At 35.9% G+C, this 23,084-nt stretch overlaps 1 non-coding gene across 1 annotated transcript; it reads left to right on the top strand.

Moving 5' to 3' along the window:
* Window positions 1-21,934: 21,934 nt before the first annotated feature.
* On the top strand, window positions 21,935-22,044 carry LOC111825587. The gene has a single exon (XR_002828778.1). It is a non-coding gene; the product is annotated as a U6 spliceosomal RNA (small nuclear RNA).
* The last annotated feature ends 1,040 nt before the right edge of the window (window positions 22,045-23,084 follow it).

The raw sequence follows: 23,084 nt of genomic DNA, 5'->3' as shown, positions 1-23,084 counted from the left end.
ATATTAAGTTCACTCTCCTTTCTATATACAGAACGCACTAACCTCTCTCCTTAGTGGGACTGCAAAAAGTCTAATCCAGTCACTGGGTCCAAATCAAAGCCCAGACCTTTTAACATATGCCCAGTTCACAAGTACTTGAGACTTGTGAACTAAGGAGACACGAAATCTTTCTGTCCTCTTCTCTCCATTCACCCAATGTACAGTGATGGGATAGGCATGATGTCCACAATAAGTGCTCTCATTCAGAAAGGGGGAGCAGTGGGAAACAGATACCAGTTGCTGGACTATAGCATCCTGGAGGCTCCCTAAGCCAGCATTGTTTAGTTCCCCTACCCCAAGGATGGGGAACATTCTTTAAGCTTTAGTTGCTCTTTGGGGGTGCCTCACGTCCATTGTTTCTCAAGGCTCTTCCTCTTCCATTATCCTGCTGGACTACATCTGAAATGGAGAACATGCCCTCCTTGAAGGTGAGCAGCTTTCTCAGTCTGCTCCCTGATTGTAAACCAGTTGGGGAGCCAAGTGTTATTTTATGTCTCAAAGGGTCACCATCTCTTTTAGGCTTGGAATTTGTGGTTTTGACAGAAAAACACTCTCAGAACGAAGTCAACTTCTTACAGATTACCTTCCAGTTCAGCTCCAAATAACAATGCACACACCATTGATTCTTTCTAGATGTAATTTCTATATTTGCTTATCTGTGCCCTTTCTTTCCCCTATGTCTCTCTCAAGGTCTTTGTATTTAATTTATGTAACGAAGCCTGTCAGTCTTTTTTTAAAAATTTAAATTCTTTATTGTCGAAAGTATTACATAAGTCTCCCTTTTCCCCCATTGACCTCTCACCTGCAGCTCTCGACCCCTAGCACATGCCCACATGCCTTGCCCCCGCCCCACTGTCTGTGTCCATTGGTTATGCTTACAAGCCCTTTGGTTGATGTCTTAACCCTACCCCCACCCCTGCCTTCCCTCTGAGGTTTGATGGTCTGTTCCATGCTTCTCTGTCTCTGGATCTATTTTTGGTCATCAGTTTATGTTGTTCGTTATATTCCACAAATGAATGAGATCATGTGATATTTATCTTTCTCCAACTGGCTTATTTTGCTTAGCATAATGCTCTCCAGGTCCATCCATGCTGTTGTGAATGGTAAGAGTTCTTTCATTTTTACAGCAGCATAGTATTGCATTGTGTAGATGTGCCACAGTTTTTTAATCCACTCATCTGCTGATTTGCACTTTGGCTGTTTCCAAATCTTAGCTATTGTAAATTGTGCTGCTATGAACATAGGGGTGCATATGTCCTTTCTGATTGGTGTTTCTGATTTTTTGGGATATAATCCTAGAAGTGAGATTACTGGGTCAAATGGGAATTCCATTTTTAATTTTTTGAAAAAACTCCTTACTGTTTTCCACAGGGGCTGCAGCAGTCTGCATTCCCACCAGCAGTGTAACAAGGGTCAGAGAGGAAGGGAGAGGAAGAGAGTGATAGAAACCTCAATGATGAGAGAGAATCATTGATGCCTCCTGCATGCCCCACACAGGGGATCGAGCCCACAACCTGGGCATGTACCCTGACTGGGAATTGAACTGTGACCTCATAGGTTGACATTCAACTACTAAGCCATGCTGGCTAGACAAGCCTGTCAGTCTTTGGAGAGAGAGAGAGAGAGTCACACATTTGTCTCTTTTCTCTGGGATATTTTGTCCAGTTGAAATGAGTTACTGGTTGCTTCTCTATTAGTTTTACCTTTACTCATTGTGCCTCTATTCTTTGAAGCTTATTGCACCTACTTGGAATTTTATTTTAATGGCTGAAAACTGGCATGAAAGGATGTATTAGTCAGAGTTTTTGGTTGCCAGGAACAAGACCTTAATCTGGCTGATTAAGAAGGAATAATGTCTATTAAAAGAATATTGGGTAGCTCACAAATTTTTGGCACGAGAGACCCAAGTGTCAGACTAAGTTTCCAAGAATAACACCAAAAGCTTTCCTGAGAAGTTCACCTGATGAGGCAACCACCCCTTGGAGCAATATTGGAAGGCTTCATGACTGCCATTGCCTGATTGACGGTGGGCCCGTGCCAGGAACTTTTTATCACTGCTGCCCCTGTAATTTTATGACTCAGCCACTACTACCCTTGGGAACAAAATGAAATTTGGATGGGCTTACTTCCTAAAGTTGTTCATTTTTTAATTCAAGTTCTTGAGAAGTTTTCTGGATTCTACCTTGGAGAGGCAACTCATAAATCTGGAAATTAATCAAATGTATCAAAGATGTTCAAAAAGTACTGGGTAGGGGAAGTAAATGACATCCACCATCTCTTCTTGTTTTCTGCCATCACATTGAAGGTTTAGTGGATCTCTCCTAGCACTGAGAAATTTTCCAAAATCTTGCACGTAGGTTCTGGGATTTCACAACAATTCCATTTATTAAATAAACACTATGCCTGAAAATTTCAACTTAGAAGCATTCCTAATCTGTATCAATAGCTGAGTGTGGTATCATGTTACTAATAATGACATTCACATGCAGAAAACTTCTTAATATCCACTTTCTCATTTCATCTTTACTACAGATTTTTGGTGTTAGTGTTATTACTTTCACTTAACAGAATAGGAAATAAATGTAGAGAGGCTTTGCGACTTGGCTCAGAGTTTATTTCTACTACATAACAGAGCTGAGAATTGAATCTAAACTTTGGGTTCTAACACTTGTGTAAAACAGACAAACTTGGAATTATGCATTCACACTATGAAAAGAGTGAGCTGAAAGGGAATGCATCAGAGGGGGACAAAACTTTTATATATGTGCTGGTGGGTGGGAGGGAGGATTAAAATGAGATAGAAAGATATGAGGCATGGATTATTTGTGTCATGATGGAGTGTTGACACCTGTATCAAATGTAGTGTAAGACCACAGGGGAAAAAAAAAGGTATGTGTAGGGAGATCAAATAAATTAATGTTATGTACCTCATAGTTAGCTGAAGACTCTGACTACTGTTTTCTAGAATATCATGTTTTCCTGAAATTTGATGCCATGAAATATTACATTCAATCAGCTTCCTAAAAGACATGCTGGCTGTTTTCTCCAAATTCAGTTTACTTCCCTACAATGTTATTGAGATGTCAAAATATTAGCATTGTCTAAGAGTAGCATTTGTCGGTAGTTTTAAGACTTATTCGTGTTCCTTATACAGTTGAAAACATGGTTTTAAACTTCTTTTACATTATTGTAGACATCCTTTGCCCAGAAGCACTCTTGATTTTGTTCTTGTTTTGTAGCTCTATTCACCAACTATTATTGCAATGTGATATTCCCTAAACAAATATTTGCTGTTTATGAAACATATATAATATTTCTTAGAAAATAAAGTAAAGATGATGAAAAAATAGTTACAATGTGAATTCATCTCTCAGAATGCACTGAGCTGAAGTTCAACCAGTTGAATTTATTTTCTGGACAAAAAAAATTGGGAATATTAGCACTTGGCCACCTCTGACCGCTGTCATCTTTTCTTCTGACATGGAGTCATCCATTGATTCTGACCTGCCTGTTTCAGGCTATACAGTATATACTGAAATGTCTATAGTGCCTTTCATTTCCAAAAGAGTACAAGAGTAGCAGCACAAAACCACTATTAAACTGTACTTCCAGTGGCTTATGTGATAACTCATAAGAGATCCTGAAGCTTTTTAGAGCATTCACATTACCACTTTATCAGTCGGTAGAGATTGTAGCTGTTACTTATGCTTTCAATAATGCAAGAGTCTTCTTGTCTTCAGAAAATTAATCAGATTCCTGCTCTTTTTCAAACCCAACCTGTTTTAAACAAAGATATTACTACATATTATGGTATGATAGTTCCAATTTATGTGTCATATTTTTATTCCTTAAATGAAATTCATCGAGACTTTGGGATCAGATATATTAAATTATGATTTAAATGGCAAATTTAATTTGTTCCTAAAAGATTTATTATCTGAAAAAGGTTATTATGCTTATTATGTTGACCTTTTCACTGTATATTTGTAATTGTTATATTTGTTTATCTCTTAACTGTAATTTTATGCTCAAGGTGTCTTGCCACTTTCAAGGAATTGGTTGAAGCACATAATTGTGTGCGTGTGAGACTTCTGTGATGAGATTTTATATTACTTTATAATCATATAGCTTTTGTTTTTTTAGCTTTCCTGTATTCTCTAGTCTTATTGATCTGACCCAGGAATGCTTTTTCCCAGTATCTATGCTTCATTTGGTTATCTTATTTACCATGATGATGCATTGTCTTCTTTATGCAGATGATATACTGATTTATCTCTTTCAGTGAACTTTTCTGCAGCAATTTCAAAGCTGTCAGGCTGGCAGACTAAGATTAAAGACTAAAAGAACCCAGCATTTCCACAACAAAGTACATGTAAACACAACTGCAAGCTAGAGCTCTTCCCTTGATTTAACAATGTTTGGGTTGTAACTCTTTTGCGAGGGAACAGACTCTTTTGTAGAAAGCCAAGGTCATGGAGGAATGGACTCTGAGAGGTATTCTAGGGGGATATTACTCACTGGTTGCTTAAATGTTTTATTTATCTTTTAAGGAACATTGATCAACCATGACCATTGTTCTTCAGACTGATTTACAGAAATTCCCTAAGAACATCACATTACTAAATTAAATATCAGGGAATGAGTGGGAAAACTGTTGATAGAAAGAAGAAAAACGAGAACATTCTATGGCCAGAAATACTTCCCCTACCGTCTTCTAAATGTTGGAGTTAGTAGGGGCTTGACTTTTGACTTATTAAAAATTCTCATTCTGCCTCTTCCCTCTAAGTCATCAAATTCATTCTTGTTGATTTAAATGACATCAATATTTCTGACACATAAACTTACATCCTCAGCCCTCTTGTGTTTTCTGGAATGAATGCTTATATAATGACTTATTTGAACATTACATGGACATGTCATAGTTACCTTTCATGTGACATGTCATAAGATAGCTTGTGACTAGTCTAGTGTTTCTCATCTTCAGTAAAAGCTACATCTATTCAGCTAACTGGTCAAGCAAGACAACTAGCTATTGTCCTTGATTTGACCTTCTAAGTCTGGCCTAATTCAGCCTCTGCTTTTCTTTTTCATCTAGTTGTATACCATTCTTTTTATCACTAAAATTTAGCCATGTTGGCTTTCCTTTAGTAATACTGTATAATTATTTATTTAACTAGTGGCCGAGTGCACAGATTTGTGCACATTGAAAGGAATTAATTAGAAGAAATATTTTAATATCACTATTTGCTCTTTATAATAGAACTGTCATAGATGAAAGAAAATTAGTAAAATGTATATGAAAATATTATATAAATTTATTAATAAATAAACAATAACAACATGATATAACAACACAAAGACATGATATAAAAACAACAAAATGGTATAAAAACATCATTGATAAAAACAATGACTGATAAATTGATTAAACTTATTCTAATATATTCCTGCATACCACATTAAGAGTAAAACCACTTTTAGAGTGCTTGGCTAATTTCCCTTGTGATGAAATATTTACAACATTAACTTTAACGTCATACACTCTTCGAACTCAAGAGAAATCAACATATAACTGACCATATCCGAAAATGGGTTCAGGTAGGAATATTTCTACTCTGTCTAGAGATTGTCCTTGTGTTTTATTAATCACAAATGCTGGCATCATGGGAAACTGTCTTCGAATTAATTTAAATGGGAGGCCAGTGTCAGATGAGGACAAATCAATTCTTGAAATGAGAACAACCTCTCCTTCTGCAGATCCTGTTAATACTTCAGCTTTGATTATGCTAGGTCACAATCTTATGATAATAAATCTAGTACCATTACAAAGACCCCATTTACTATTAAGATTTCTCAGCATGATGATTGCACATACTTTCAATTTTAACTTATGACACGGCATTCACTTATGACACGGCATTCCCAAAGGAGTAATACTATTAAGAAATTCTATGGGAAAATTTTCCTTTTCAGCATCATCCATTGAATTGATGGAATCATCACTCAAAGTGTGTCAACATTTATTTTTAAACTAGAGGCCTGGTGCACAACCGCTCGCCTGCCTGCCTGCCTGATTGCCCCTAACTGCTTCTGCCTGCCAGCCTGATCACCCACTAACCACTCCCTGCCAGCCTGATCACCCACTAACCACTCCCTTGCCAGCCTGATCGATGCCTAACTGCTCCCCTGCCAGCCCAATTGCCCCCAACTGCCCTCCCCTACTGGCCATCTTGTGGTGGCCATCTTTAACCACATGGGTGTGGCCATTTTGTGAGAGGGCATGATGGTCAATTTGTGTATTACCTCTTTATTATATAGGATTGCCAGTGCAGATCATATGTACTGGCCGGTCAGTCAGTCAGTCAGACAGTGGGATGGAGGTATGGTCAGTCACTTAACCTTTTATATATATAGATTGTTTTCATGAACCATCTTCTTTCCCATTTTCCTGCCAATAAGGCTCAGGTTAAATATCATGATTCCACAGAAACCTGGCTGCTGCAACTCTGTGACTGTCACTGCCCTTGAACCAGAACAAGGATAGCCAGATGGTATGTTGACATTATCTTACTTATCTTGGCCCCTATTTCTATGTCTATGTCCAGGAATTCAAGGCTCCTCCAAGTTTTTGCTGCTCATGTAATCCTGCTGGGGTCTCATCCCCAGGTCACAGTCAGGAGAGAAAGTAGAAAAAAGCAAACAAAAACCCTGGCTGTCACTCCACAGGAGTAGCTTCTGCAAGTTTTGACTTCACTCTCAATTGCCTCAATTTTTCTAGTTTCTTTTTCTATTTACCCAACATTTGAAGTATCCTGGACTTACTCTAGCTTAGCCAACCCCCAAAGTTCATGAAATTCATTCCTAAATTCAAAGACTAAATTATTTTACCAGAAGTTATCCAATGGACTTTGTAACTAGATAATATTTATAAAGTGAGCACATTTGATTCCAAAGTATATAAAGGTTCTAGTCTTTAAACCTCTCCTTTTTACAAAAACAGTCTTATCTACGATAACTCTCAGAAGATACAGCCACAACAAGAGTAGAAGAAAGTGGGCACAGCTGTCAGTGTCAGAGAGTTTTAGAACTTCTCTTCCTGGGGATATCTTGAATGACATGAAGATATTATTATATTGTACAAGTGTAAGCCTTCATGGAAACCTGTATATTAAATATAAATAAGGCATTTCTCCTAATATTTAAGGATAAAAATAATAACAATAATATTTGTTTTCTTCAATCCAATGGACCATCCTGAACACTCCTTGAAATGTACTCATCTGCAGATATCACTGGTTAAAAATACATACTTTAGAATAAAAAAGAACTCAGATAGAATCCCAGCATAGCATTTATTATCTATGTAGCCAGAGACAAATTTTCTACTCTGAATTTCAGTTACTTCTTCTGTAATATGAGAATTGTGGTAATGATTAAATGAGATAAAACATATCCATCATATTGCACAAAACCTCTCACAAAGTTTTCTATATATACACATATATTTATATAAAACATACCATATATTATATACAGTATAATTTGCCACTCAAAGTCATTAAGTTTTTTTGAACTGTAATTACCCATATTTAAAATAGGATTGATTAATATTGCTGAGCTTTTATCACTGGCTGGTTGTATCTTGTCCACTCAGCATCACTGTCATGCCCTTTAGCTTTTGGCTTTACACCACAAGGGGAGGCCTGGAATTACATCACCCCAAAATTTCTAGGCTCTTAAATACCAACAATGAGAGGCACTGAAGAAGTCTCTGGTCAGGTAGCTTAGATCAGTGATGGCGAACCTATGACACGCGTGTCAGAGGTGACACGCGAACTCATTTTTTTGGTTGATTTTTCTTTGTTAAATGGCACTTAAATATATAAAATAAATACCAAAAATGTAAGTCTTTGTTTTACTATGGTTGCAAATATCAAAAAATTTCTATATGTGACATGGCACCAGAGTTAAGTTAGGGTTTTTCAAAATGCTGACACGCCGAGCTCAAAAGGTTTGCCATCACTGGCTTAGATCATCAGTGGTGACTTTCTGTTGACTTTGCAATTTCTCCTGAACTACTTTGGTGATGCGGTTACTTTGGATTATCAGATGCAGCTCTTTGGAATATCTGATATCTTGAAAGCGGTAGCTGTCCTTCCCTCCCTCAACTCTCCCAACTGTAAATCTTTGGTTACTTATATTAAACTAGAGGCCCGGTGCACAACATTCATGCACTAGGGGGTGGGGGTTCCTCAGCCCAGCCTGTACCCTCTTGCAGTCTGGGACTCCTTGAGGGATGTCTACCTGCCAGCTTAGGCCCGCTCCCAGGTGGTAGACATCCCCTGAGGGGTCCTTAGCACTGCTGCAGAGTTGGGAGAGGCTCCCGCCATTGCTGCTGCACTCTCAAGCCGTGAGCCCAGCTTTTGGCTGAGCGGCACTTCCCCTGTGGGAGCGCACTGACCACCAGGGGGCAGCTCCTACATTGGGCATCTGCCCCCTGATGGTCAGTGTGCATTGTAGCGACCGGTTGTTCCTCAGTTCGGTCAATTTGCCTATTAGGGTTTAATTATATAGGATCTGTTTCTAACAAAAAACAAACAAACAAACAAATAAAAGACACCTAGAGTAACTTTGAATTTGCCAATGTTATTTTGACTGATATGTGCTCAAAAGCCATAATGCCCATAAAGTTTCTATTAGATAAGATGAAATGTTATACAACTGTTAGATATTTTTTCTTTCCTCTTTCTTTTTTTTCTGGGGATAATAATTTCTCCTTTGGATTACCATGCATTTTTTTATTTGTATTGTCTTTTTAAGACATGGTTAAGCAATGGGAAAAATAAATTTTGAATACAAAGTTGTATAATTTATATAGTGTAGTTATACCAGGTTTTATGATTATAAACTTAAATATAAGGAGGGAGGTTTTTTGTGAGTAAAATAGAGTGTAGATTTGCTATTGTTTATTTTTTGTGATGCTCTTTTGAAAAGTGCTTTTAAAGTAGGCATGCTTCTATAATGATAGACTTGTTAAGAAATTGTTGATTAAAAACGTCAAACTTCCTCATTCATAAAATAGTATAAAGTACGTACAGGACAGCTCTGTTATCTGACTGACCTGCAGCAGATCTCATCACTAAGGAATCCTAGTGAAATGGAAAATGGAGCTTATTTTGATTAAACTACCAAAGGATCTCTAGCAGAGAATGCCAAACATAAAGGCCCAGAATGTCACTCAGAAAGGATGGGACAGAATGTGCTATCATTTGAAAGGTTTTAATGAAAAGAATTTTAATGAGGAATATGGATAATGAAAAAACACACAATTTAATGTAAGAATTACGACCTCTAGGGAAAAGCATGCCAAGTACCAGATTAACCTCATGACTTTTATTGCAAACCAGGGTCACTTTTCCTAGAGGAAGCCATTAAGGCTGCCCTAGGCTTCAATGAGACAAGCTATCTGATTCCCAGAGAAGCTGAAGACTGGGGCAATGATAATAAAATTTCTAATATTTATTGCCTGGGGAAATATATTCAAAGATGGCATGATGCCAAAAATAAATTAATTTTTAAACAAATCCCTGAACCTTTGCTCTTTGTGGCTTCCCTTTGGTGTCTTGTCAAATGTCTCCAGTCTGGTAGCTCAGTTCATATTGAAATTGGTGCATCCATAATTTATCTTAAGCCTGGCAGAGGAAACACTTCCTTTGAATTCCATTCAAAAATTTTCTAAGTTACAACAGCGATGCTATTATCAATATCTAGGCCAGAAACTAGTTGGCATGCATATTTATTTTTGCCTAAAATTCTATCACTGAGAAAAATAAAAATAAAAATAGTACTGAATAAAGTATTAAAAAATATATAGCGATTGTTTCTTCCCTCTCCTCAAATATATAAACTGGATAATATTGAATATATGCTAAATAAAATTCTTGTACATACTGTTATTCCAGGGTATATTTGGGGAAGTTCTTTTACTTACTAGTTTGAGCCTAATTAATGTCTGATACATATATCATAAAGTTGTGTCTTAGTTTCAACGTATCTCAAGTCATATCAAATAAACTACAGATATAAAACATCAGTTTGTCACAAAATAAAATTTAAATTTATATGGAATATTTTTGCATGCATATTCTACTTTAAACAAAATTCACATTATGCAAGGAAGTGACTTGTAATTCTTTTAAAAAATATATGTATTTTTATTGATTTCAGAGAGAAAGGGAGAGGGAGAGAAATACCAATGATGAGAGAGAATTATTGATTGGCTACTTCCTGCATCCCTCCCCCCATGCTGGGGATCAAGCCTGCAACCCTGGCGTGTGCCCTGACTGGGAATCAAACATGACCTCCTGGTTCATAGGTTGATGCTCAACCACCAAGCCACATGGGCAGGGCAACTTGTAATTCTTAATAGTTATGAAACCAGTGACACAAGACTGTTAAGACTATATCACTTGCCAACACAAAATGGCATAAAACAAAATATTCACGCCATTACCCAGTTATCAAGATGAAGTTACCTGCATTCAGGAAAGAGAAGAAAAAAAGAATCAACTGGACTATTTTAGCAAAAAATATAAATAAATCAGTCTTCATTTGAGTTACATAAGACTACCTCTAATTGCAGGTATTTGTAAAGATCTCCATTTTTTCTGCTTTATGTAGAATTTGATTAGATATGACAAAAAAGTATATGATGATAATGCCTTACAAGTAATGAAAAAAACATTTCTATAAAAAAGTCTTATATACAAATTATTAATCAAGAGTGGTAGAAGAATATAGGTGTTTCTAGACATTCAAAGATACATAAAATTAGTGTCCTGTCCTTTTAATTCTTTCTTAGAGAGTAATCTAAGGTAATACTTTCACAAAATGCGAAGATACAAGCAGCAAGAGAGTCGGATGACTCAGGAAATTATTGAAGGCAGGTCCACAAACATCATCGCACAGTTTTATGAAACATCCCATAAAATTAAAACAGGAAATTATTTAATTAAACATAAATAACATCAAATAAATAAATTAAAACTATAAACTTCAGGGATAAACAAACAGCTCCCAAAATGTTAGGGTAGAAATTTAAAGCACACTAAAATATAGCTACATTTTGAGCAACTCATTGAATGTCATTATGAGACTCAATTTATCTTGATCATGTAAGTGGCATAGCAGAAGTGATATTAAAAGCATTATAATCATAGTATCTCATGGTATAAATCCACTTGGATTTACAGTGTCCAATATTTGTATAGTTTAATTTCCTGAAAAATGTTTACTATTTTTTATCTTTTGGAATCACAATGAACACATCAGAAACTATTTAAATAAAGTTAAAGAACATGAAGTAAATGTTAGAAGCCTTACCAATATAAAAATACATGTACAATTTACAGAGATTGGAGGAAAGAAGGAAAGGAAGAGTGGTATAAGGCACAGTCAGAGTCCTTATCTTTTAAAGTGGGCATTTGGAATGTACTTTATCTCTTATAGAAACAAGAAGTAGAAAATTAAGTATGATTTTCAAACTCCCATAGTTGAGTAGCAGCTGAACTAAGAAGTTTGATATAACTAAGGTTGAAAGAAGAGAGGTAAGAGAAGTATAGTGTTGTAAATCTGCTTATATTAACAGAAAGTGGTCTTTGAACTTTTCAAAATTAAAATATTTGCTTTTGAGGGTTGGAACTGGGTGTGAAGAAGGGCAAATTGGAACTCATGTTTTTTATTAAGTTAATCTGTGTTATCAGATTATTTAAAACTGTGTGTGCATAATGTTTTCTTTATTCAGATTGTAAAGCAAATATTTCATGTAAAAGGATATGTACAGAATAGCAAAAGTACTAAAGAATGGAAAGCATAATAAATTTAGAAGTGCTATTTTGCAATTCTTTATCATTTGTTAATTCCCTATCAAATTCCCCAAAGATCAGTTATTTAACCTCAATTTAACACATTTTGATTCTCAACTTCTAAGAGAACTCTTTGTCTCATCCTATATGATAAAAGCCTAATATGCTAAGTGTCTGATGGTTCCACCACTCAACCATGGGATGCTCCTACTGGTAGGTTAGCTTGCTTCTGGGGTCTGGCTGATCAGGACTGGGTAAGATGGGTGGGACATGATCTGGAGCCCTCCCGTGGTCTCTCCCTGGCCTCGATTGTGCACCGGTGAGGTCTCTCAGTCTGGCCTGAGGGGATAAGCTGAAACTGGCTCTCCGACATCCCTTGAGGGGTCGTGGATTGTGAGAGGGTGCAGGCCAGGCCAAGGGACCCCACCAGTATACAAATCCATGCACCAGGCCTCTAGTTTTTTCTGCAATTCTTTACCATTTGTTAATTCCCTATCAAATTCCCCAAAGTGTCTTTTCTAAAGATCAGTGATTTAACCTCAACTTCTCATATTTTGATTCTCAACTCCTACGAGAACTCTATATATAAAGAATTCTTTATATCTCTCTATATAAAAGCCTAAGTGACCGTTATGACCAGATGACCAAATGACCGGCTAGTAGCTATGACATAAACTAAACCCCAGGGGGCAGGCACTCAACGCAGGAGCTGCCCCCTGGTGGTCAGCGCACTTCTACAGTCAACCTCCCACTACTGGCCAACCTCCCACGGTCCCTCCCCCTGGTTGGCAGGGTGGTCAGTGTGCTCCCACAGCCAACCTCCTGCTGCCCCTCCCCCTGGACTGGGTGAGATGGCCCCGATCAGCCCCGATCACCAGCCAGGCTGAGGGACCCCACCAATGCACGAATTCATGCACTGGGACTCTAGTTTTTAAATAAAAAAGTAAATGCTATTTGGAGAAAACTTCTTAAATTTCTTTTTCTCACTGGAGAATGACTTTTTAGCTGTGCTTTTTCTTCTCATCTGATAAGTATGTACTATCTGTTCCTCTTTAAGACTAGTTCTTATACACGTACCTTTCTTAATTCAATCTCAGCCATCCAACCTTCTTCTAAACTTAATCCTCTCTATTTGTTCCTTAGTCTTTGCCTGCGCTGTCTCCCTTCCTGCTCACAAACATGTTCTAATATTCTGTATCAAATTCACATTTTCCAGATGACCTGTGTTTCTAGCTTTTCCCCTGCTATACCCAATCTTGTAATGAGGATTGCATTTGTTTTATCAAATAAGTCCAAGATGTCATATGTACACATGACATCTTGGATTTATTTGAAAACCTTTTAAATTCTGATCTCTATTGATCAAAATAAACTATATCTTTATGCTGATAATAGCCCTAGAAATATCACAAAATATAACTTTTCTCAGTTTTATTCTATTTACCCCCCCAATTTATCAGTTTTGATCACTCAATTATGAATTGAATTCTCTTTTTTATACTATATCACCAATTTTTCCATGAACCTTTTTATTTTTTATATAATAACTAGTGGCCCGATGCATGAAAATTCGTGCAAGAGTAGGCCTTCCTTCACCCAGCTGCTGGCACCTGCTTCCCTCTGGCACCCGAGACCCAGGCTTCCCTCCTCCAGCCACTGGCAGGCACCCAGAACCTGAGCTGGCTTCCCCCAGGCCGCCTGCAGGCACCTATGATCAGGCTGGCTTCCCTCCTGCCCTGGCTTCATTAGGAAGGATGTCTGGAATGATGTCCGGAAGACATCTGGTCTAATCAGCATATTACCCTTTTTTTATTATAGATAATTTTTATTGTTGTCAATATTACATATGTCTCCCATTTTCTCCCATTTGCTGCCCTCCACCCAACCCCCACCTCAATCAGGTTTTCCCCATGCTATTGTCTGTGTCCATGGGTTATACATATGTACATATATTTTCTTTGGTTAATCTCTTCTTGCCCCCTCCCACCTCCCACCTCCCACTGGGATATGCTATTCTGTTTCATGCATCCATACCTCTGGACCTATTTTGTTCCTCAGTTTATTTTGTCCAAGTGACTTTTTAAATATGGCTTTTGTTACCATTGTTTGCTCCTCTTTCTCTTTTTAGATCTTAAATGATGTCACTCTAAAAGTTTTTTTGAAAGATCTTTTCCGTATATTTATGTTCTCATTATTTGTAATTTCATACATGCCACAAAGCTGTTTCTTTACATATGCCTTTATAGTTACAATGCTACATTAGAAACCAAAGCCACACTTTAATTCATCTTATCTATTATTCAACTCATTACTTTTCACTGCCAACCCATTTCTACTCCTGACTGTTTATCTCTTGTTACTCTTGCCATTACTAAGCTTAAAACCTCAGGGAGCCAATCTCATCTTCTTTGTCCTCCTCGTTGCAAACATGCATCCGAATGACTAGTTCCAAGTTCATGTCCTCAAAGTTAGTTGTGCATTTATCCTCTATTTTATATTCTCACTGCCTCTGTTGTCAGCTTCCACATTTTTTTTACTTTATTTTTCACACATATTCATCATTCAATCCTAGTTCTTAAAGCAATCCAGACTGATTTAAGATATGTTTCAATAACTTCAGCCTCACAATTTGACAGGGCTTGAATATAAGTCATGAAGTCCATGATTTATGAGGTTGGCAGCTAGCCTATATTTCTGGGCTCAGTTTTGCATTAACATATTTTCCTTTTTTCTAGCAAGCAGACACGTCCCAAGAACCCACAAAGCTACAAAATTCAGAACTCTCTTTGTCTCTTGGACTTGGCTCAATCCTCTGGATTTGGTTTCAGACTTAGTTAACATCTCTCCACTATCTCCCCAGATTGCCAACCAGGAAGAACATTCCCCTACAGGATCTCACACTAAACCACAGCTTAAGCCTGGGGCACTTCTCTATTCAATTTCTATATGTGATCCACTCCTTATCTATCCCCATTCGCCAGCCAAAGTCCTGCTGTAGTTGGACAATGTCTTTGGTAGGGCTGCCATTCAACAGGCTTCTGATTTTAATAGTAAAAAATATGCTTTCCCAATGCTGTTATTATACCACTCAGTACCAATGGAGCTCCAAGTTGTGCCTGAGATTGATGCATTTTAAATACTGTTTTGCAACCAGCCTTTATAACTTGCTTATTTCCTTTCTTCCCACCTTACCTTAGTGACATATAACCCAAGGTAGGCTTTAGATACTTTCCCTTCCCATTGTCCCAACTGCTGTAATCCCATAGTCCAGTGGTCGGCAAACTCATTAGTCAACAGTACATCGATTGAAATTTCTTTTGAGAGCCAAATTTTTTAAACTTAAACTATATAGGTAGGTACATTCAACTTTAAATTCACGGTTTTGGTCTTCCGTTTTTCTTTGCTTCTTCTTTGTAGCCATCTCAAACAGGGCACCTAAAAAATGTTTCATTTTATAATAATAAAGCCACCAACACAAAAGAATTAAAATTCTTAAATTGATGACAAAAATACTGTCATCAATTTGCAGCTGGTTGGAAAAATACAGGTAACTTTATGCTTCCAGTAGGTACTTCTGTTACCCGCGCGCAATTTGCGGACGCGACTAGCACTAACCACTGCACATGAGACTGCTGACTGACTGGCTCACTCAGCTCGTGCATGAATCGTGCGCCCCCACCCCCACCCCCAGCCCCTCCCCCCTCCGTATCCCGCGGCCCGCCTGCACCGTGTCTCCCGTTGCCTGACCGACTGACACCCCCCACTTCTTCTAACGCCACTTCTTCAAAATAGACTCGCCCAGGCCGAAAACCGACTTCTGCGCATGGACCACGAAGTTTCAATTGCACTGTACGTGCGCACACACACCTGGTATTTTGTGGAAGAGCCACACTCAAGGGGCTAAAGAGCCACATGTGGCTCGCGAGCCGCGGTTTGCCAACCACTGCCATAGTCCAAACATAAATACTGCTACTATCCTGATTCAAGTCCTTTACTATCTCTCCAATAGCAATAGGTCTTTACTAATATTTATTACTTATAGTTACTCTTCTAATTTTCTTGTATGTATATTAGCCTGCTTTCCCTAAGAGTGAGGACTATGCATTTATAGGGATTATTATTTTCTATATTAATTTATTAGTTCATCAATCCAACATACATGGGTGAGCAAAAGTAGGTTTACAATTGTGAGCACACAAAATAGAGTTTATTCTTGTATTATTATTTTTTAATTATTGTATCATTTATTATTAACTTACTTTTGTCCATTCTCCATATAGGTTCATATATCAATTAAATATACTGTTATTAATATAAATAGACTAAACATATTGTATATTCTCTTTTTTCAAAGGCCTTCAATGGCTCTCAATTTTTCTGCAAAATAAAATACAAACCCAATTGTCTTAAAATATTTTAATTGTATTAACATCTTTACACACAACCTATATTTTAAATAAACTGCATTTCTCATGTTTCCATAGTAATTCTACACATCTAGCTATAACGTTTCTTCCATAGGATTCGCCTTCCTACCCTCCAATATATCAAAACCTTATCCTGTATTTTCCATTCAAATCTAATTCCAAAAGAAAACTTTACCAGGTATTTGACTATGGGAGTAAGGGAAATCACTCACTTCCTAAAGATTTTATTTCCCTGCTTTCTAATCCCACAGTTTTAATATCTCAGAAAAATAGTAGAATAATTCATATGAAGTTGCTACTTGTTATATTTCAAAAGTGGGGAATTATTAAAAATATTAGTATCTTAATTCTCAGTATATGTCAGATTTTGCTATTTATGTATAATGAACATGCAGTAGAATTTGATTGTCCTTAGTTAGCATCCTTCAGAACAGTCTAAGTTATTATGACAAAAGATATCTTATTGATATTGGTTAAATATTATTTAAAATTATTAAAAATTATTTAAAATTCATTAAAAACATACATTTAGATATGGTATACTCAGCCTTTTGGTACTCTCTTTTCCAAAAGTGTTAAAATGGAAATATTGATCATAAAGATAATAAACACATATAAATATATATGGTCACTACAAAAAAGTGAAAGGTCTATACAGTTGATTGGCTTGCTCTAAATAATATAAAGACAACCACCTCATAAAATTATTTCATGTTTTTACTGATAAAGAATAAAATATAATTTTCTTACTTTAACTTGCAGTTAGTCACCACTAAGGCATGGGGCACAACTTTGAATCACATTCCAGTTATGAACCTGCCTGTATTATGTATGTGCCATATGATTTTCTGAAAATATACGTAAACACTTTTATTTTAAAAAAAAGTGATAAAAGTTTGATAGGAGTGGTTTCAAGATACAAGGCAAGAAAGTATAATATGTTTAAAATTCATTAATAAAATGAATACATGGAAATATATAGGAAAGAGAAGGTGTTTTTAAAATTATTTTTCATTCAACAAATATAAGTGGAATACAAAGATAGAATAGTTAACAGAAGATTCCTGCTTTCATAACATTAATGTTTTTCTTTAGTTGGGTAAAACAAATAATAAGCTTTTAAATAAATAAACATGATACTACTATATAGAATAACAAATATGAAGGAAATAGAGTAGCCTAATATAAAAGTGAAAGGGCCAAGAAGGGAGTTACTTCTGAGTGATCAAAGACAATCCATTCAATGTCAAATTGGAGCTGAGAATAAAATAGCAAGAATGTGTCAATTAACAAAATATTATAGACAATAGCAAGTGCAAAGGCTCACAGGTGAGACTGAGAGTTAGTTTCTAAAGGGCACAGAAAGAAAGCCAGTGCAATTTAATAAAAATAAATGAAGAGAAAATGGCATGAAATTAATTCAGAAAGTGATGAGTTTATGTAGAATTGTGTAGGCCATGTTAAGGTGTTTCAATCTTGTTCTAATATTTTATGAAGACATTATCTTCCTAAAGCTAAGAATAATGTCTAACTGGCCTTTGACTGTCAAGGTCTATTTCTGCATAATATAAAGCAAATATATTTCAAAAAACACGGACACCCTTTTCTTACTCTTTACTCATTATGTCTTTAACATATACCAGTATATTATGTGTGTATATATATAATTTTATTGTATGGATTTTTTTGCCATTTCAGTCAAACACTGTCTAAAATTTTAATTATACGTACATCTTACAATATTTTCTTTAGAAAACAGGTGGAGATATTTTCATACAAGGCTAATGTTGTTGAATAAACCATTGTGTCTGCTAAATTAACTGTGTCATACTCATAACTTCTTAGGTAAATCATTTTCAGGAACCAAATAGAATGTGTCAGTTTGAGGGGTAGAGAATTCCATTTTCCTCCGAGATGTGGCCTCTAGTACCACTGGTGGAAAGAAAGAATGGAATTGCATCTGCTCATGCCAATCAGTATAAATATAATTTAACTTGTTGATCTGGACTTATTTTCCTCAGTTGCTGAACTTTTAAAAACACTACGGGGTTAGATTACAATGTATAAAATGTTTGGTGCACTGTTACTTTTCATAATATGAGTGAATTAATTAAAGCAGCCAATTTTTATGTCACCCATTGTTTAGCATCTCTCTCTAAGCTATGACACACATGGCCAAGCTTGAAGATTTCACTCACACAGCAAAGAAGAGATTGACCATGTTACTTGTATCAAAAATACGCCTTTTTTAAAATTTAGAAAATTGGATCTATCTGCAAAAATGACAGTTTTAGTTTTTGTTATATCACTCTGGCATATAAGGATTTTTAAAAATGAACAAAGAAAGAAAAAAATGTATAAATAATTTTCAATTTTAGTTCAGTATACATTTGATAACTTCCTAATATGTACTCTTTGTTTGTTTACGTTTATAGTCACATGCAACACCATACATAGTTCATTAGCTCACTTTGGCCAAATTCAGCAAATTTGATGAATTACCTAGGATAGAAGCTTCAGATTGCCAATATTTTGGAATTTTTATTTTTTTTATTTTTTAGTATAAAATAATTTTTAAAATGTTAACAAACTGTATTATGCAAATTTTAATGCAGATATACTAAATCACAAGTCATGTGGGCATTAAATGACTTGGGCAGTTATTTTACTTCATTGTTTAAAGATATTTATCTAAGAAGAGGAGAGCCTATCATAAGAAAAGAGAACAATCAGGCTTAAAATATCCCAGTGGCCTGAAAAAAATAAAGGCTCATTTCTCTCTCCCACTAGACAACTGTGACAGGTTGGTGAGGTGTCCTGCCTTACATCATCCTCATTCAAGGACCCAGGCTCCATCTCCCTTCTGTGATTCCATGATTGCCCTGGAAGAAGAAAGATATAACGGAATTTACAACCTGGTTCTTGAAGGTCTACCCTGAAGTGACTAATGCCATTTCTGCTTATGATTTGGTCAAGCAAGTCACGTGACCACATCTAAGTTCAAGGTGGTGGGAACTTGCAATAGTATCCTCTTCCCAAAGGGAAAAGCAGAAATATTAGGTGAGCAAGCAGATGACCTCTGCAATTTCTGCTTCCTCCCTGTTGAATCCCAGGAACATATACAAAATCCAATTGTCCAAAAACTTAGTTATAATCTCTTTAAATGTACATTTACATGTCCATCAAACCTCTCACACCCGTTTTGCATCCCTGTTAAAATTCCCATTGTCCTCTCAACATGCTGTAGCATTAAATGTCTTCATGATTTTTCACATACTGTTTTTTCATGCCTGAAATTTTCTTCTTTTCCTCTTCTCTTTCCTGGTCTCAGAATTATTCTTTAAAACGTAAGTCAGGTTATGCTCGGCTGGTGTGGCTCAGTGGTTGAATGGTTACCTATGCACCCAGAGGTTGATTACAGTCAGGGCACATGCCGGGATTGCGGGCTCAATTCCCAGAAGGGGATGTGCAGGAGGCAGTTAATCAATACTTCTCTCTCCTCCATGATTCTATCTTTTTCTCCCTCTCCCATCCTCTCGCTCTAAAAATCAATAAAAGCACTGAAAACAAATAAACAAAATGAAACAAAAACATAAGTCAGGTTTCAACTTTTCTGAGAATCTTCTCAAGTCTCCCAGGTCAACGCAGTTGCTTTAGTCAGAGAAGTCACAGTCCATGTAAAAATATTTAATTATTTTAAGTTTTTCATCTAGAATTTAAGTTCTATGACATAAATTCAATTATTAATATTTAATATAGAGCAAAAACTTGATGATAAAATAGATTTCCTAAATTGTAATTTGCTATTACTTGACACATGCATCATCTTTCCATTCCCTATGAAAGAATTACATACAGATAGCGTCACTTATCCATGCAATCCAACTATAGGTCAGGAGTTGGCAAAATTCTACCCATAAGCCAAATCCAACATGCTTCCTGTTTAACACAAAGTTTTATTAGAATACAGACATATTTGTTTATGTATTATGTATAGATGATTTTGTGCTACAACATATTTATTGTCTGAGTGCAATGGACTGAATATTGTGTCCATCAAAATTCTTTTATTGAAATCCTAACATCCACCCTGATGCTATAAAGAAGTGGGGCCTTTAGGAGGTGATTAGGTCCTGAGGCTAGAACCCTCATGAATGGGATTAATGCCCTTATAAAAGGGACCACAGAAAGTTTTTCCCTCTTTTTAGCAATCTGTAACCCAGAACAGGTTCCTCATGGAAACCCTACCATGCTGGTACCCTGATCTCAAACTTTCAAATTCCAGAACTATAAGAAACAAATTACTGTTGTTTACAAACTCTCTGGTCTGTGGTATTCTATTATAACAACCTGAACTAACCCTTAGGGAAACTGAGCCTTTACAGGAAGTTTGTGAAACCCCTAATATAAATAAATAAAAATGTGACCTTCACAGTACATGAAAGGGAGGAAGAAATTAAATATTTGTTAAGCAACTTTTTCTATCAGGCATTATGCTATATTTTTTATCTTTGTTATCTCTTTTAACTCTCACAATAGACATATATTGTTACATTAGCTCCTTTTTTTCTACGTAAACTGATTATGCTTTTATTAGGGTAAATTTCTCCAAATATTTTACCTAGACTTGAGATTAAAATTTATAATTTACAAGATTTCTTGTTTTTCTACATTATTACTTTATTTATGGTGTTCTTACATGAATGACTATTTATAATCTATAATAATAAAAGCGTAATATGCCAATTAGACTGGACGACCTTCCAGACGAAGCTGTGGTGGCGGGGGTTGAGCCCCTTGTACGAATTTTGTGCATCGGGCCTCTAGTAATTATATAATAGAATCAATGATATTTTGAAATGCATATGAAGGACAAGCAATATTCTGAATATCATGAGCAATATAGAAAAATAACTCATCCTACTTCATTTGGCTCAGTGGATAGAGCATCCCGGGTTTGATTTCCATCAAGGGCATGTACCTTGGTTACAGGCTCCTTCCCAGCCCTGGGCCCTGGCTGGGGTGCATGCAGGAAGCAACCAATTGATGTGTGTATCTCACATTAATGTTTCTCTCTGTCTTTCCTTCTCACTTCTACTTTCCCTCAAAAGACAATGGAAAGGCTAACAAAAACAAAAAGAAACAAACAAAAGAATAACTGAATTCTCCAATTCAAAAAAATCATCCACACATTTGAATTCTCCATTCATTATTACCACCATCAATATCCTTAACACTCAACATTATATCTATTAAGTACCTTGAACCTAAACTTATCATTTATTTTACTTGCCACAACCAAACATTTTTGGTCAGACCCATTTTACATATTGCCTGAGCCATTACAACCACTTCCTAATTTTCCTTCCTCAAAACTCTTTACTCTTCAATTCTAAGATTAACCTTATCACTCACTCTGTTTCCGATCTTAAATGATAATATAAGGACCCCTCATTCAAAAACAATTTAATCTTCTAATAAAAAACTAATAAAAAAATCATGCCAACCTAATTAATTTACATATATATAATTTAACCAAATATGACATTTTATACTGTACTCTAAACTAATGGGATGGTAAGTTAAGGTCAAAAATGATGAATGGTGCTCACATATATGGGAGTGCATATACTAAAACTGGAACCATACAGAGAAGATTGGCATGGCCCCTGCACAAGGATGTCACTCAAACTCCTTAAGCATTCTCTCTCTATATTTTTTAAAAAAGAATGGTCAGCAAGATCATGTGTCTTCCATTGTTCTATTCACCTGGATTTTATTTTGCCTCAAGTTCATGTCTCATGCCCCTTATCTTGACTTAAAGTTTGTAATAAAGCTAGTATTTTCTCTTAAATGCTTCTCTGATGCAAATGATACAGTTGGAATGTATGTAGTACTATTTATATCTCAAATGAAAATGATCACATCTTGCTCATTAATAAAGTGGTTTGTATAATTATCATTTTCTTTTATGCATTAGTTTGGTCTAATGTACCAACTATGGACTTATATGTCCAATAGACCATGGTGAAAATTCCAGATCTTTCACTTACTACCTGCCCCATAAGAACTTGGGCAGATCATCTCATTTTTAAGTGGTCAGTTTCTTCATTTGTATTAATTGGAATTATAAAACTTTTCCAGATTGCAGATAGGAAGTGATAAACGATCATTATAATTACAAAGATGTTAAATGTGTGTAAGTTAAATAACTTTTAATCATTTCTTTATTATAGCAATGCAAATATAATGCTTTTTATATTCTGCCTTCAATAAACACTTGAAATTGAATAGTATTTGTTATTATTCCTTTATAGATCCAGTCATAATAAATATAGTTATGAAATTGTTCCTTGGAGTAGTTGTGGGAAACCTTATCTATCTATCTATCTATCTATCTATCTGTCTGTCTGTCTGTCTGTCTGTCTATCTATCTATCTATCTATCATCTATCTATCTATCTATCATCTATCTATCTATCTATCTATCTATCTATCTATCTATTATCTACCTATCATCTATCATCTATCTACTTATCTGTCTACTCATCTGTCTAGTTTAATTTAGGATAAAGCAAAGTGACTTGACATATAAAAAATGGCTCTCTCTCTGAAATAGCAGTAATGTGAATGTGAATGGTAAACCACAAATTAAATGTGTTGCTTCTTGCCCTAAAGCTCTAACAATGAGAATGTTATTAAAAGATGGCTATAAAAGAGAACATAGATAAGAGTCCATTATTTCCCAAATGTTT

Source organism: Myotis lucifugus, unplaced genomic scaffold (assembly GCF_000147115.1).
Source record: "Myotis lucifugus unplaced genomic scaffold, Myoluc2.0 scaffold_33, whole genome shotgun sequence".
Taxonomy (NCBI): Eukaryota; Metazoa; Chordata; class Mammalia; order Chiroptera; family Vespertilionidae; genus Myotis; species Myotis lucifugus.
The sequence above is the reverse complement of the archived record's forward strand: the minus strand, read 5'-3'. Positions and strand labels throughout refer to the sequence as shown.